General features: G+C 43.9%; 1 protein-coding gene across 3 annotated transcripts in view; it reads right to left on the bottom strand.

The window, feature by feature from the left end:
* The window catches only part of PLPPR1 (phospholipid phosphatase related 1), a 130,853-nt gene extending 115,888 nt beyond the window's left edge, over positions 1–14,965 (bottom strand). The window contains exon 1 of one of the 3 annotated variants that reach the window (XM_027671137.1): positions 14,887–14,965. The gene's annotated coding sequence lies outside the window, so the exon portion shown is untranslated. Of the gene's footprint in view, positions 1–13,819; positions 13,844–14,412; positions 14,575–14,886 lie in introns of those variants that run through there. The other 2 variants (XM_027671136.1, XM_027671138.1) reach the window with 2 other exon arrangements.
* Positions 14,966–15,511: the final 546 nt, after the last annotated feature.

Genomic DNA, 15,511 nt, shown 5'->3' with positions numbered 1-15,511 from the left:
AGCCAAAGGAATGTGTGTGGGGGGGGTGACCTTGGCCCCCCCCCACTGCTGCCAGGCTTCAGAGAAGCTGGCAGCCATCTTGAGGCAGGGCACAGAAGCTCTGTGAAGGGGCTTGGATTCCCCTGAGGATACCAGACCGTCACGAAGTGCTGCACTTCGTTGATATGACCGTGGTGGAGCAACCTTGTCTGGGGTACAGCAGCCCACGGAAAGACCCCTTGTTTGGAGATGGGGGGCCGAGAGAGGCTTGGAGGCCTCCCTCGTGTGTGCTGGCAGGGAGCCAGCAACTGCTTCTGCTGCATGGAAGAGAAGAAGAGCCTGCGGCCCTAGAGAGACCTGCTGCTCAGAGACTGGAAGGGGTCTTTTCTTCTTCTTCTCTCCTGGACTTTTATTTGGAGGGAGAAGAGATTTGGCCCATTGTAAATATTATTGTCATGGTAGAGATAGAGTTAAGATTGTATGTAATGTATTATACTATTTATTTATGTGTACAGTCACTGTAATATAATTCCCTTCCCCCCATATTGAGTCTTGTGTTTTTGTCTGGAAAACCCATCTCACAAGGGGTTGAGATGTGGGAGGGGGCCTAGGAATCAAGAATTGGATTTTGAGGCTGTTTTCAAACCATGACAGAAGCTAATTTGAGTTGATTGTCTTTCCATTTGCTTGTGAAGCTGGGAGACAGCACTCACAAAGCAGAGTGGAAGCTGACAGCAAAAAGAGAGGTGAGCTTATACTGAGGTCTGACTCAAAACAGCCAAACATACATTTGGCTGGAAGAGAAATGCCTTAATAAATTGGTGTTCATTGTATGTCAGCATGCAGAGCAGATGTGCTTATAAACAAACTCAAGCACTGTAGTGTGAAAATGTCCTCTGGAAAACATTTGAAATCAAGGCGAGATAGACCATTTGTTTAATTATTTATTTTAGGCATTTGCCATTTTTACGTTAAGTAAGATAAAACTCAAGTTGTGCCAGGGGAGGTTTAGATTGAATACTAAGAAAAATTTCTTCACTGAAAGGGTGGTCAAGCACTGGAACAGGCTGACTAGGGTAATGCTGGAATCACTGTCCCTGGAAGTGTTCAAAAAACATGTAGATGTGATGCTTAGGAATATGGTTTAGTGGTGAACCTGGCACTGTTCAGTAAAAGGCTGGACTCCTTTTACATCTTAGACGTCTCTTTGAACCTTAATGATTCTAAGTTTGGGAGAAGGGAGGTCGATTTACAGCACTTGTAAATACTGGTCAAACCCTGACCCCACTGAATCAGAAGCTTTGCCATTAAGTTCAAGAGAATCAAAGATCTATCAAATTCTATGAAAAATCCTCAGCAATCGTAAGGGGAAAGATGATCTGAGAATCTCTTGCAGCATAGCTTCTCCAACATGTGAATGAGTTGATGTGGAAAGGTCTATCATTTAACTTGAAATGTGGATACCCACAGACTTCATCTGCAATTTTTTTTTTTGTGCCTATTTCATTTTCGGGTCTGCAACAATGGCCAAGATGGGAGCTGCAACTTTTTTATCAGAATGAAGATTTCTAAAAAAACAAGTAATTTCTACGGAATACAGCCATTAAAAAGAGTTTGAGTGCCCACATTAATCACTGCTTAACCTGAGCAAACCAGAAAACAGGGCAAAAATGCAAATAGAAAATACTTTTCTATTTGGCTTAATTTCATCCTGCTTAATCCACCTAATGCTGTGCAGTACATAAAACTTAAGCTACGTGCATAGGGTTATATTTCACCTTCACACAAGATGTGCCATCCTCTGGTATAAACCTGTATAACTTCACTCACTGCAGCAAACCAGGGTATTGTCGACAGATCAGTACCATGAACTGCACCTTCACGCACAGATCAAAAGAGAGGAGAAAGGAATGAATGCTTCTCTGGGAGATTCTTAGAAAGCTTAGACACCTTTTTAGAGGATGTTCCTGAGACAAGACATATATTACTATGTTTAAAAGACCAGCAAAGGAAACTCCCTGTTTGCACAGGGGGTCAAACCAAGAGCACATTCTGAGTGCAGAAGCAGAGGAGAGCTGGAAGTGCCACAGGCATACTAATAAGGAACTGCATGGCCTTAATCCTGATATAACAGCTCTTCAGTACAGGACTGCTTTAGAGATATGACATTCTGTGTTAATATATGCATGAGTTGATAAATTGTCTGAGCTTGGTCCACTCTGGAAAACCTTTTTGGTTTGATGCTTTTCATTTCAGCAAACAGTTTCATTGGAGCCAGTTTTGCAAACTGTCAAATTATCTTTCTGAGCAAATACAGTAGTGCTACAACACATGAGAATGAGGGAGTCAATAAACATTTAGCTTTTTCCAGTTCCCAAGATGTTTTGTCTGAAATAGGAAAGCACTTTTCACATCCAGCCTTAATGGAGCTAGCGATTGATTTGGTCAGTGGTGAAGAATGTCCTTGGTACATATTGAAAATACCGCCCTGAGCTGAAAGACTAAAAACATAATCATAATTGATTATCCATTTATCCTCATGCACCCCAGCACCAAGTGGGGGGACCCCATCTTCTGCTCAGCCTGGAAGGTATAAAGGGAGACCAACTCCCATTCCAGTAACACTTGCCAATGCAACTGATGCTCACAAAATCACCACCCTTTACACCATTTCATTCCCTTCCTTCTCCACCTCCACTTTACATCATTCTCACTTGCCTCCTGCCCTCCCACTGGAAGTCCAGCTCTGTGGTAACTGATACTCATCAAACATGTATATACTGAGCACACATTAAATGCAGAGTTTTGCACAACTTTCAGGGTAACAGCTACACGCTCCCAGCACCTCAGCATTTGTTTGCAAGCTGTCACTGCTCAGCTGTTCAGCTACTGTTTACAGCAAACTGATAAAACAGGGCATGAACTGCTTCTGCTACACTAATGCAGAGGGAGAGAGAAGTCCTGAAAATTGGTTTTTAATTCCCACCTGTCACTCACCTGCACTGAAATATTTCCATTACCTGCTGTGCTTAACAGCTTATCAGCAAAACCTTCCAGCAGAAGAGCTGTTTGAAGGCTTAAAAGCAAATAATTTTAAAAACTACCAGTCTTGAATCACTGATGATTTGCACAAAACTTTGAGTCTCCCACTGAGGCTCTTGAAGCTTGAAACAAACTCAAAGGTGCACATGCTACCCGGAATGCCGTAACTAAAACTTGCCAGTAATCTCAATTTACTTTCCTGATATGCAGGAAGTTTCAGCTTTCCCCTTGTTATCATCACAGGAAGATGAAATCAAAACTGTAAGAGACAAAGGTAAATAAGGATTGACAAGAGCAACGTATTAAGGAAGGCCAAGCAAGGTGGTCAGAGAACACCAGACTTCTCTGGTAGCCAAGTGTGGAAACAAACCTGGAAAGGACCTGACACTTGCCAGCTAGGCTATTAAACACTGACACTGAATACATATAAGTAAACAAACCCCAGAAGAGCTACACAACTTAGATAGTCACATCAAAGCATAAATTTAAAGCAGAAAAAACGTTATGGCAAAGTAAATGTTACGGTAAAGTTACAGTACATGAAATGTTGAGGAGGATGAAGGAGATGGGACATGATTGGTTTGAGACTTGAAGTGGACACCTCACATATCTGGCTTGAGGGCAAAGGGCATGGACAAAGGAAAAAAAAATGCTTTTTTCATTACAAGAGGATGGAGGAAGTGACAAAGGACAAACTACAAGATGAAAAAAACACACCGGCCTTAGGTCTGGATGGACTTGGGTATCCTGACCTCCTATCATCTCTCCCTGCCCATGAAGCCATTCAATGCCAATCAAAAACTCTTAGGCATTGATACCACTTCTTCACTGGAACACAGGATGCAAAAATCTCAATATGTGCTCTTCTGTCCCATGGTTTGATATGAGCTCTACTTGAAACACTCACTGTGCTCTCTCTGTTCTGAGTAACATACCATTTACCGCCTGACACATTCACCTCTCCTTGCAAGACAGTGTAGATTTTATTCCTGCCTTTCTATTTCCCTTGTTGAATGCTTCATAAGAGAGATAAACAAATAAACTTTCCCCTTTCAATTTATTTTTTAAATTACCTGCATCATTGACTGGCTTCTGCCAAAGATCAGCAAGATAAGCGAAGTTCTACAAACGATAATACTCAGAATTTTTCTATGGCTATCTACCCTACCTTAAATAATAAGGAAAAGGAATAGCAATTTTAAAATAATTGCTTTCTGTTGTTCCACAAGACACCAAGATTTTTAAAAATCATTCCATATCACATCATTGCAAACAGCAAGTGTGCTTTCCATGCACTCCATGGTAAAATTTAGTATGAAACCTGTGTAATGGGATTTCAAGCTAAACAGCTGTTTTCCCAGTTCTCTATACCAGAGCAAACATCTTGGAACTAGGAATCAGCATGATCTCAGCAGGAATTCAGAAACCAGAAAACAGGTATCAAAAGAATAATGAAAAGTAGCCTCTACTCAAAAAATCATTCTGTTCTTTCAAAAATTACCATTTTTTTTAAGTCCTCCTGACTTTGGAACTCATGGTGCTCACATTTACAAGGCTATTTTCCTGCACCATGAAAGGAATAAAGCAACCAAACATCTGGTCTCTGGTGGGAGTGCATTTAGATCTGGGAAACCATTTCACTGAGTTATTCAGCCAAGAACCCCATGAATAACTTTGGACCAGATTAAGTCATCTTGAAGGACTGTAAAATACATCCATCAGACCAAGTCTCTGACAGCAGCAGATACTGTCTCTACTGTATAAATGAAGCCAAGGAAGTAATTCTTTTTAAGATAAATGAAGCCTTACCATTATAAAACGATGGCAACATTAAGGAAATGTTATGAAGATGTTAGTTTCTCAAGAAGAAATTACTGAAGAAGACAAGTTATATCTTAGCTAAGCTGAGTTCTGGGAAGCAAATGAACACTTAAAGAAAAAAACAGTCCTAAAATATTTGTCAAGTAGCTATTTCTATTATCAGAAATTAACTTTTTAAAATACTTAGGAAAAAATATTGCAAAATTGGTCAGAAACTTCCTTCCTGACAATGCCAAAATCCAAAGCAGAGAATGTCAGTCACTCAGTGTGTATCATCACCATCATCACCACTGCCATATTCTCCCTTTGGCTGTCTCTCTCTCTTTACAATAATGCATCATCCAGAGACCAGACAGGAAGTGCTGTGTTATGAGAGCACTGATATCGTGGACTTAAGTCTTCAGGTGCTGCCAGGAATGTGACAACAAGCAAAGCAAGCACCTCCCACAGCCCATTTCAACAGTGCAAGTCAGGGCAATGGTGATATGCATGTTGATGGTACCCTGGACACGGATCAGTAATAAAATTTCAAAATCATGTTCTGAAGAAACAACATATTCCAACTTTTGGCCTATCTCCAGATCACCAGGAATCTAGTAACATCCATCCCTAACTCAACTTAGTCTAACCCAGAGTGGAACACAGTTTATATCAACTATTAACTAAAACTATTGATATTAATTATTTTCAAACACCAGTTATCTTCTAATTAAATTGTTTTTGAACACCGAAAGAATGTTTATAGGGCTGCTGGGCTGGAAGACATTACAAAATTTCCTTCTTGAAAATGGATTAGTTGATGTCATGAGAGATTTGTTTTTCCTTTGAGCACCCCAGTGGTGTTGACTGGAAACACATGAGCATTTGATTGGATAGATGACTGCAGATTAATTGCAGGTCATTATGTACTGGAAAATACAGACTGCCATGTGAGAAGATACAGAGCTATCAGTATTGAAAAAATGTCATCAAGTTTATTTACCATTTCCTTGACCTATATATTCTTATTTAGAGAACAAAGACAGCAGGAGGACAAGAAGGTAAATGACATGCACTTTTTTTTTTCCCCCTCCCCATTCCAGTCAGGGCCTCTTTCTGTTGCTCTTTAGCTTGACACTAATATTTCTTCATGCAAATAGCTTATTCATTACTCTTGTGGTGATCAGAAGTGAGGTTTGATATCATGTTTAAGTGACAAGATTGTTATAGGTATAAAAAAATAAATAGAGTGCCTCAATCTTTTATTTCAAGAGCTGTAGGGAAATCTGTCTTTGGTGGTCCCTTTTCTGTAGGGACGAATAGAGTCACTTTCTGGGGAATCACTGCCAATACCAGATAAATGCAACCCACCCAATTCACACAACTGCTGCTCTGTGGGACGGACACCAGCTGTGCTTTTCCTTCTCTTAACGGGACTGCTGAATCCACAGGAAAGAGCAGCAGAGAGGCTAGGGAACACACTTTTGGTTGTCAGCTCCAGCAGGTACTTTCAAAATTGAACTCTGGGTAAAGAAAATAAAATTTTTACACAAAGAAACCATAAAGAGATAAAACGGTGATACAAAGGAAATAAAATATTTTATTATATCTGAAATGACACCCTGTTTTCCTCCTGTTAGCACAAAAAACAGCTTTTGGCTTTAGTCAACCCCAAACAATTTCCTTCCCAGTTACCAGTTCTTCTACTTTACCTCTATTTCCATCACTGAACACAAACTCGAGAAAATCTCCCTAAGAATCAAATAATGAACACAGATATGTACACAAAGAGAACTAGCAGACATAGGGGACCTTCATTGGATCCTTAACTCCTTTTCCAACTTCAAACTCCACATCCTTTCTCTTATTCCAGATATCAAAGTCAAAAGTAGAATCTTCTCTGTCTAACTTACAGCACTAACACAACACAGAAAAGTCAACAAACCCTAATACTCTCAACTGGAAATAAACAAAGAAAACAAACAAACAAACAAACATTAATGCAATTCAAAGTGGTATATCATTTTATATTTGCAATTTTAAGTAAACAAACCCTCCAAAAAACAGCCCTGCACGGAGGGGAGGAGGAGTTGTATGCATAATATTTCTGCTCAGTGTTTTGGGCCAGAACTTTCCAGCACTGCCTAATTTCTGCCTAATTCTGCATGTTGTAGAATTTTATTTTGCTATGGAATCTGAGTAAGAAAAACAAAGCCACAGACCAACCATTTCTAGTCAAAATCTCCTCCACTTTCATGCAAATCATACAGGCACATGATTGGCATGTAGTCCTTGAACAGCTTCTCTTTAAAGATCATCCCTTGTAGCACAGCCACAGCTTTGCTTGCTCAACACCTGTGAATTTGTAATATTCTGCAACTGCCTTGCATAATCTGTTGGCTGATGCAAGTGGCACATGGTCCAGCTTCATCACCCCAGTGACCTGCAACCAGTGACAGCCCGTGGGTTGTCCAGGTTGTCTCACTGATGTGGATTTACATCTCCTCTGGGACGGGCAGCAGCACAGATTAATGTAGCCTTATGCCATTCTCTGCATTGTTACAGCTTCTGTGTAAAGCTCAAGCTGAATATCACCCAATCTCTCATCTCCTTTCTGTTCACAGTTGCTGCTGTTCACAGTCTTCACCTAACCTCAGACACCTGAGCATTCCCCAGTTGTTTCTCAGATATTTGGGTCACTGCGTGCATGCACTGGGGCATGCACGAAGGCAGAGGCAGATGTACTGCATGTGACAACCCCACAAAAACAATGGCTTCTCTCCATTCCCTGCTGCAGTGGTGCCTGAAATGACTACATACAAATGATTTGTCTCTTGTGGTTTTGGCAGACTCACAGCAGTGATGTGGTGGCTACAACCCGTGACTCACCTGTAGTTTTTCCAAAACCACAAGCTGCTCCAAAGGGCTGCTCTCCATCTGATGCTTATCACCACAGGAAACCAACCTGCAACCACATAGCCAGGACACCAATTTATGGTTGGACTTAAGAGATCCTAAAGGTCTTTTCCAACCTAAATGGCTCTGTAAGTCTGCATTTGGACTACACAGCCCTGTGCAGTCAGCAAGTAGTAGGGTCTCAGTGAAAGCCTCAGGAAGCTGGGTATTTCTTGAATGGTATTTTATTTTTCTGGTATTTTATTTGCTGAAAAACATTACCCACTCCTAATGGCTTTCAAGACTGACAAACTGTGTTACATCTTCTCATGTCTTTCCAAATAACATTCACTGTATTCTCAAGATAACTGAGAATTATTTGTGTGAGTGATGCAACGATGTGAAACCTTCATCAGTTTATGGCTCACATTTGCACTGGAGAGACCTGAAATTCCCTTGACTCAGCCCAGTGTCAGAAGTGTAACGCTGGAGACTGGTCTCTTCTGCCTGACCTGGTCCTGCACTTAAGAAACATACCCATATCACCAAGCATTTCTCAAGGTGGAGCCCTTTCTACCAGCAATTTAAATCCCTGAACATCCCAGTTACTCTGATGATCCACTGTCCAATAATTTTTCACAGTTCTTTAAAATCTGTTCCACTTTCAGAATGGTAGATTACAACCAATAGTTCTGCAACCTACCAAAGGTTTTGAGCTACTTGATATCTCCCCAAATCATCCCAAAACAATGTGCAAACACTCCTGTTCAACACATTCAGCGTCTTTTCCCTCCTGTATGGACAGCATTCCAGGGCGTCCTCATCAGCAGCGCTGTTGTGCTCTGTAGTCTGAGGGCACGATCCTTACAAAGAAACAAATGGCATTTGGGGACACTTTCCAGTCTGCTGGGGTTGTCACCCCACAGCCCTGCATTTTGTAGGCTGTCCTGCCCTTGTCCTGCTTGTCCTCAGGTCTGCTGGCTGAGCTGGCATGGCATATCACGAGGTAGGAGAGCTTTAGCATAGGACATGAGTTTGTATAGCAGGTTTGCTCTGTGAGAGGGCAAGAGTCCCTCACAAGTCTGTGTAAACAGTTCTTCTGGCTTCATTTATCCAAATACGGCCTTCCCATCAGAACTCTGTGACTCTTGACAGTTTAATGAGTGTGTTTTATTGGTATTACTAGCAAGCTCTGAGCACAAAAGAGAGTGATTTAGGTGTTCTAGGGAAGAAAAAGCACCCTTTTACAATGACTCTTCATTTTTCCAATTCTCTGCCTTTCTCCCATAAGTGGTTCTAATGGGATGCTCCAAAAATCCCAGCTGCACTTTGTGAAATTACATTTTTCGAGTTTCTTGTTAAATACCTCAGTTAAAAGCAAATAGCTGAGTTTCTCTTCAGTTCTTGCATTACTAAACATCCCCCTCCATGCACAAGGAATAGAGGAAGGTCTGGAACAAGTAGAAAAATAAGTTACCATAGAAGAGCTAACAGAAATTACTCAGCAAATACAATATTTGTATACGTGGAAATGAAATGTACTTCATTTTGCCATCACTGAGTATTTTACAAGCGTGGGTGACAGAAGCACACCGCAGAATATAAATGTGATACAACTGCCTTTTGCAGTGTGTGTTTCCATCGAAGTTGGATTTTTTTTTCTTTTCCTCCTGTACTTTTTGATAGATTTAAACTGATGGGTGGTGAAGCAGGATGCTGAATTCACTGGAGCCTCAAGTAAGCAGTAAAAAGCAGCACAAGAAACATCCATGAAAATTCACACTGCAATTTCATGTTCCTGTTTAAGTTACTGAACAGGGCAGCTCTTCTACAAGGGTCCAACTCTCAGGTTCTCTAGAAACATGTGAGCTTTGACAAGCTCTAAGCAGGCATTCAGGGACAACCAGGATGAGATTCAGACATATTTCTTTAGACTTACACATTATTTGTCCTCAGACAGGCTTAGGAATGAAGCTCAATTTTTCAGCTGTGCTGAGTTCAATTTTAAAATTGGTGACCTTAGAGCTGCCAAAAATATTAGTGTCTCACAGGCATTTGCCATGATTTCTACAAAACTTTTGTCATCAACAGCAAGAGCCATTAACTGTAAATGTTGCTCCTCCATGAGACAAATTTTCTGAGCAAAAGATCAACCTCCCACTTGCTAGAGAGCAACAAAGAGAAAATAAAAATCAAAGGAGCCATGTATTGTCAAGGCTATTTAAAAAAATGGCTTAAAGGAGTAGAGGATATGTGGCAGTGTGGCAATATGACTGCCCTGTATGGTCATGAATTCCAGTGACACGTTTAAAACAAGAAAACCAGAAGCCTTACTCCAAATTCAAAGGATGTCCAAGCCCATAGAAAACTTTAAACCTCTATCTGGCAGACACAATTCTGCTTTTTGGCAACAAGCAGCATGCCTTTACAATTTATGCTGATCCTCAGATCCCTAGAGGACATAGTAAATGAATGATCAGCACATCTCTGCACGTGGATCTGCCCTCAAGCTAATTCTCATTCTGGTAAAGATACGAGAATAATGCAGAATCCTTCAGAAAAACGGATCAAAACACTGTCTTATATGTATAAGCCCATTCTGTCCTCACTCCTCTGCCTGTGGCCACCCCGTTCAGACTAATATATCCTCAATCACTCCCGTATGATTTTCAGTATAACCAGAAAGTTTGGAAGCTGCACAACACATTCCGGATACTACCGTGGGATATCCTATATCCCACACTAACAAAGTTCAACCCTTTTGAAATAAAACACAGAAACCCACTTGGGTAAGGAAAGTTATCTTGTACTTCAAAAAGATGAACAGACATCAACCCATTTGCTTATTAGGAAAAAAAAGCAGCACAACAAAGACTACCATATGAATGACACTGCTCTCAATTCCCTAGGACTGTGTGTAATTGCTCCTAGATGATTCATAGAATCATAGAACAGTTTGGTTGGAAGGGACCTTAAAGATCATCTCGTTCCAACACCCCCGCCACGGGCAGAGACACTTTCCACTACACCAGGCTGCTCAGGGTCCTATCCAACCTGGTTTTGAATACTTCCAGGGATGGGGCAGCTACAACTGCTCTAGAGAACCTGTTCCAGTGCTTCACCACTCCCACAGTAAAGATTTTTTTTTCTAATTTCTAATATAAACCTACTCTCTTTCAGTCTGAAGCCATTCCCCCTTGCCCTGTCACTACATACTCTTACAAGAAGGTCTGATTATTTACAACACAGGCAGGCTATTCAGCACTGTTTTCACAGTGCACAGGGTACACACCACCAATAAAGCAGATTATCCAAAAAGGGAGAAAAAGAGTGAATGTTGGGCACATATAAAACAACCCAGCTAATGATTACTAAAAGTAGCTACTGATTCTGTAGCCTCTCCTCTTCAACCCCTCTTCATTCCATCCAATAGATGTCGGTGGGAGCACAATTGTAACAAAAGCACCAGATTTTCAGAATCAGGACATGCATCATGAACAACAATGCCACTCACAATGGGTCTCTCAGCTGCTGCCAAGCAGCATTTTCTGAAAAGCACCACTGAAAAGCAAGTTTCACTCTGGATATGCAAACCTAGCAAACAATACCTAAATAGGTGAGAGAGGATATGTGAGCAAGCTGCAGCACCAACTTCGCACAGCAGTAGCAATAAACATGTTGGTCATTATTTTTGTGTTTATGCCCTATCCAAACATCTACCAGTTAAAAACCCCAAGAGCTTTGGGTGCTCTTCAGAGAAGAACTGGGCTTCCAGATTGATGTCTGCACCCTGTCTTTTCTGTCATCAGATTAAAAACAAACAAAATAAAAACAAATAAACAAACAAAAAAGACACATGAAAAAATAAAGAAAATATGTCCTGGGAATAGTATAGGGCTAAATCTGCAGAATTCAATGTAACATCAAGCCATCCTCCAGAGTTGGGAACTTCAAAGCACCGAGCATCACCAACAACCACTCAGAGCCACAGCAGACACTATGCAGCAATTTCAGGAGAACTAACCTCCCAGCTGCCAACCAGAACAAAAACTGAACTGATTTAATTCACATGGGAATCTCACCTGGGAAGCAATGGACTAAAGACACAGCAACAGACTAAAGACACAGCAAAGGCTTCAAAAGCTGTCATAACCTGGGGTGTTCTCACTTGCTAAGAAATAACCACTCTGATTTCAGTCACTCAGAACAAGGTAGCACAGCTGATTTTAGCACCCTTGTGTGAAAATAAGTGGACAACTGACCATGTATCACAGATTTGCTGGGCACAAACTAGTTAGAGAGAGAAAAGATGGGCTCACAAAGGCTTCTGGCATAAGCACTACAGAATTTGTCTTTGTGCTATCTTTATTTTCAGGAAACAACAATGGGGAAAATTAATGTTGAAGGCAGATTTTACTCCTGAAGAGTCACCAACTTAAAAAGTTTGTCTTTCTCCATAACTTCAACCAGTACACATAGGACAGCACGAGTGGATTAAAGGAATGCCTTTTTCAAGCATTGATGATAGGTAGCTGTTTTCCATTAGACAATTTTGCATACATTGAGGGCCTAGTTCCACAGTAAGTGATAACTCCACAATAAAATCCCAAAGTGATACTCACATTAGCTCTTCCTGAACACAACTGGAAAAACACACCTCCATCATGCTGTTGTATTACCCACAGAACTGCAAGATATTTGAGGCTGCAGAAACTATTAAGAAGAAAAATTAGAGCACTAGAAAATAGGCTAATCAGTTCAGTATACTATCTGACAGAAGTAATAATTATGGAAATGTTTGCCAATTTTAAAAAACCCTAAAAAAACCAAAGTGCAATGGTAGGCAGACTCCTACCATTGAACAAAGAGGCAGGGAAGAGTAACCAAAGAAAAAAAAAATCAAGGTTTTTCATGATGACCACAGCTGTCAAAGAAAATTCAGGTACAGTATTACAAAAAAAAAAGGTATAAAGCAACTGCAAATTCAAAAGTCTCCTTCTTCTGCTACTGAACTCTCTCAATCCAGTCAAAACACATCTCGAATTACACACCTACAGACCAAGCACATCTGTAACTGAACAGATGTGACTCCTAGGCTCAGGAATTAAGGATACTCTTCCCTGCCAGCTCTTTCTCGCCTCTGATGTCTCATCAATAAGAAAAAAAAAATGATCTTTGTTGTGTACAGTGAAACAGGTTAATAAGCCCCAATGGCTAGCAAGTAAGAAACAAGTTCACATGCACCATCAAAGGAGACATAGCACTGAATATCATTCTTGTTACACATTGGTTTAGCATGTTTTTCAGCATCACTGGTTTTCCACCCAGAGTGGGCATAAGCCAACACTGAAATATGCCACATGAGAGCTAGCAATGAAAGTTGGAGAGGAAGGAATACAAATAAATAAGGGAGAGTAGTAGAGAGCTGTTGTCATAGCTCCCAGTACTTGACAGATCCCTAGGTGATGTAAATTTTGTCCTTTTTCCTCCTCTGTGTCAAGCCTCAAAAGCAGATTCTCCTCCTGTACAGCACATTCAAAGTTACCTGTGGACAGATGCATAAAGGCCTTCCCCTAAGGTCTTATCAGTCTTTATTTTTAGAAATAGCCAACCCAAAAATCAGACCTGAGAGCAGGGAGATGACTTTAAAAAGAGTGAGGCCACAGCAATGTCCTCAAACTAAACAGGATCCTGAAATGCAAGGGCTGAGGGGAATCATACCAAGTAGCCTCCACCTCAGACATAACCCACACTACAGTAACTTGTCCAGAAACCTTCCTTCTCAAATCAAGCACAAAAGCCCATGGTACTCAAATAACAGGTTTTTTAAAAAACTTGGTGTTATGTCCGAATAGAAACAGGCAGAAATCTGTACACAAAGCCATGATCTCTCTTTTCTCTCACCATACCCATCTCATTTGCAGCACGGGAGATGACAGCTGGAATCCCTGCTCTGCCCTAGGTGCCTTCACGCCCCACAAAAGACCACATAGCATGCAAGACGACTGCTGTTACTCTGACACACTTATTTTTCAAGTACTCACCTACAAAGAGCCAGAGAACTATTGTACAACCTCAGAGCCTGGAAACCTCATCTCACTACCAGCAAGCTGTCAATGACAACGGATCAAAACGCCTGCATTTCTCTCCTTCCCGAACCACTGGGGTTTTCCAGAGATGCAGAAAGACTCCAGTGGCGGGAGGTCGCTCAAAGCATCCAGACCTGACAGGGACATCGCACGCGGTGACATTTTAGCATCTCTGCTCCAAAGCCTCTCTCCCCGCATGCGGCGCGTCCATCATGCCCTGTGGCCGCCGCAGCCCCCTCTCTCACCGCAGTCCACCCGCGCGGCCCCGCCGCAGAGGGGGGGGTACAGCCGGCGGCCACCGACCCTCTTCCCGAACAGTGTTCCCAGGGGTGTTCCCGCGGGGAGTCCCGTGGAGAAGGGAGGGCGAGGGGCCAGCCGGCACCTGCCGCGAAAAAAGGGCCCCCCACCCCCGAGAGGAGCAGCGCATCCCGTGGCGATATCCCCGCGCCGCTTCCGCCACCCCCGACACCGACCCGCATCCCGCATCCTGGCCCGCTCTGCAGTGCGGAACGGGGAAGCCGCCGCCTCCCTCGCCCCGGCTCCCGCCGCCCGCCGCAGCCCCCCGGCCCCGCACGGGCAAGCCCCGCGCCCCCCCGGCTCCGCTCACCCCGCGCTGCGGCGGCCCCGCTACGGGCGGCGGTGTCCGGGCGGGCGGGCGGGCAGCGCCCCCCGGCTGGGCATCGTGGTCCGCCCTCCGCCGCGGCGGGGAGGGCCGGCTCCGGGACTCCCTCTCTGCGCCGCCCGCCTCCTCTGCTGCCTCGTCCTTCTCGCCCCCCTTCCCGCCCCGATTCCCCCTGGCGCTGCCCGCAGCAGAAGCCGGCGCGACTCCTTCGCCACCGCGCCCCTCTTCTCCTCTGCTTCCCCGGGCGCTGGACCCGGCTCCAGCCCCCTCCTGGCGGCGGGGCGGAGGGAGGGGACAGGGGCCGGCCAGGAGGGGCGGGCGGAATGCAGGGGAGGGGGGAGCGGGACCCTCCGAGCCGCCGCGGTTCCCCGCGCTCCCAGGCTGTCCCTCCCTGGGGGCTGGAGCCGGGTCCCCTCCCTGAGGGCCGGGGCCGAGTCCGCCGCCTGGGGACATCGCTACCTGCAGTCGGCAGTGCCCGGCGGGGGTTGGAGGGTCTCCCGGCTCCTCCAGCGCCGGTCCCACCGCGGGCATCACGCTGCTCCTGCGACTTCGCCCTGCGGCATCACCGCGGGCGGCACTGCACCCCCCGAAAAGGGAGGGAGCAGAAAATCAACCAAGGGACAGAAGGATGGGGTCTGGGTGACGCGCAGCGGTGTTGATGCCTCAAAACCCTGGGGATGCGCTGATTTAGGAGGGTTGTCAATGGCAGCAGGGTGGGATGTAGATCCTGGTCCAGATCTTGGCAATGCTGGCATGCCCCCTTCCAGGGGCACCGCCAGGACTGCTGACCAACGCTGTTTGGGCCCCAACTCAAAAACCACCCATGACCCCATCCACCTGAGCAGCTCCTGCTGTGCGGGAGCTGCTGGGACACCCTGAATTCATGGTACCCAACATAACTTTGTCCTCGACAAACTGCCTTAGGAGATCAGTGAGAATATAGAATAGCTTGTGCTTTCTCTGTATTAGGCTTAGATTTGCCTCCAAGTCCCAAATGTGTCACTATAACTGAGGATGGTACCACCCCAAATACATTCGAGCCAGATTCCTAGCTGTCAGGACAAAGAAAAATGTGACCCAGGGG

Source organism: Neopelma chrysocephalum, unplaced genomic scaffold (assembly GCF_003984885.1).
Source record: "Neopelma chrysocephalum unplaced genomic scaffold, ASM398488v2 Primary Assembly neopelma1_97034, whole genome shotgun sequence".
NCBI classification, from domain to species: domain Eukaryota; kingdom Metazoa; phylum Chordata; class Aves; order Passeriformes; family Pipridae; genus Neopelma; species Neopelma chrysocephalum.
This window is presented reverse-complemented; position numbering and strand designations above follow the sequence as displayed.